A 2,091-nucleotide genomic window follows, 5' to 3' on the forward strand; every position below is an offset into this window, starting at 1 on the left:
CTTTTTAAACATGTCTATTCTCAGGTGATTTCTAAAGCTTCCGCTGCATCATGTTGGATCTAACCAGGATCTTGCGTACGCATGTTTGTGTCAAAAATAAAACTGCATATCCAAGATGTTGTACTGTAAAATATGCTAGAAACCGTGTTGTTGTCATCATTTGTAAAGTTTGTAAGTCGAAGATTATCGCTAAACGTTAATCTTCTTTTTATTGTCTTAAGTTTGTAACAAAAATAATGGTTATGGTTTGTAATGTATAATATATGCAGTTTTCTTTCAAAAATGTCTCATATAGAGGTCAATACCTCGCAATGAAATCATACGTTATCTAACGCGTTCTTATGGTTAAGGACGGGTTATGACACACAGGACCTACAGGAGGGCATTACGTACCTCAACTCACGGGAAGAAAGGTCTACGAGGCTGGATTCTATTGGCCTTCTATTTTCAAGGATGCCCATATTCTCTGTAAATCCTGTGATACATGTTAAAGGATCGGGAGAATAAGTCAATGCGATGAGATGCCACAAAATGTCATTCAAGTTTGCGAAGTTTTCGACATTTGGGGCATTGACTTCATGGGCCCTTTTCCAAAATCTCATAATAATCTCTACATATTCGTTGCTATTGATTATGTGTCTAAATGGGCAGAAGCGCAAGCTCTCCCAACAAATGATGCACGAGTTGTAGTCAACTTTTTGAAACATCTTTTTGCACGGTTCGGAACCCCGAAAGCTTTGATAAGTGATCGGGGTACACATTTTTGCAACGCTCAACTTGAGAAAGTTCTTAAAAGATATGGGGTAACTCATAAGATATCAACAACTTATCATCCACAAACAAGTGGACAAGTTGAGAACACTAATCGAGCATTAAAACGTATTCTGGAGAAAACTGTGGGTGCAAATCCGAAAGAGTGGTCAACAAAATTGGAGGATGCTCTATGGGCCTTTCGACAGGCCTATAAAACTCCAATTGGAACCATCCCTTTTCAACTCGTTTACGGAAAAGCATGTCATCTCCCGGTTGAGATTGAGCATAAAGCATTTTGGGCTCTTAAGACATGCAATCTTGATTTGCATGAAGCAGGACGATTACGTTTAAGCCAGCTGAACGAATTAGATGAGTTAAGGCATGATGCATATGAAAACTCACTCATATACAAAGAAAAAACAAAGAAATGGCACGATAAACGTTTAAACAAAAAAGTGTTTCATGAAGGAGACCGTGTCCTTCTATTCAATTCTAGATTTAAACTATTTTCTGGAAAGTTAAAATCTAGATGGTCAGGATAGTTCAGAGTTACAAGAGTTTTACCTTATGGAACAGTCGAAATAGTGGACTCAAATGATAAACCATTCAAAGTAAATGGACACAGGCTGAAACACTATTTTGATGGACCACGAGAGACTGAAAATGATCTTAATCGTAAGTTCAACACCACAGCTAACTAAGTGTGGGGAGAGTCGAATGTTCTAAGAAAGAGAAAGATCCCGTGTTTGAAATTCTATTCTTGTGTAGTTTTTCAAGAATGGAATCCGATTGGTCTTTCCCTAGCAGACCCTAAAGAACTAGTCTTCTCCCCCCATTCTAAATTTTTATTTTTCTTTCGTGTGTTTTATTTTTGTTTCTATTTGTTTTCAGATGCATAAGTCGCGCACTTCGTTCGATCAAAACCATTCTCTTCTCATATACGCACTGATCTACACCTTACCAATTGATATGGTGTTGGAGATTAGAGAGTAAATGACTGCTATTATAAAAGAGAAAAGGGTAGAACATAACAAAGTTAATTTCGCACAAGGTACATCTAAATCTACTGCAAAACGAAGGGCAAAACAACTCGAGAAATGTTACAAGTGCGGAAAGTGGTCCCACGAAGGAGAATGCCCGAAGAATCAAACACATTCTAATTTCGAGTTCGTAACTTTATGCCGAGAAGGGCCAGTCAGGTGTTTCCAAGAAAAATTACTAAACCCGAGAGGGTACACATATGAAGCTATGGAAATCAACTTGTTCGGCTCGCTTTTAAAGCAATTCGCTCAGGTCATTTTCAAGATGATAATTATGTGAGATTCTGAAATTCTCATA

This window comes from Rutidosis leptorrhynchoides, chromosome 5, assembly GCF_046630445.1.
Source record: "Rutidosis leptorrhynchoides isolate AG116_Rl617_1_P2 chromosome 5, CSIRO_AGI_Rlap_v1, whole genome shotgun sequence".
NCBI classification, from domain to species: domain Eukaryota; kingdom Viridiplantae; phylum Streptophyta; class Magnoliopsida; order Asterales; family Asteraceae; genus Rutidosis; species Rutidosis leptorrhynchoides.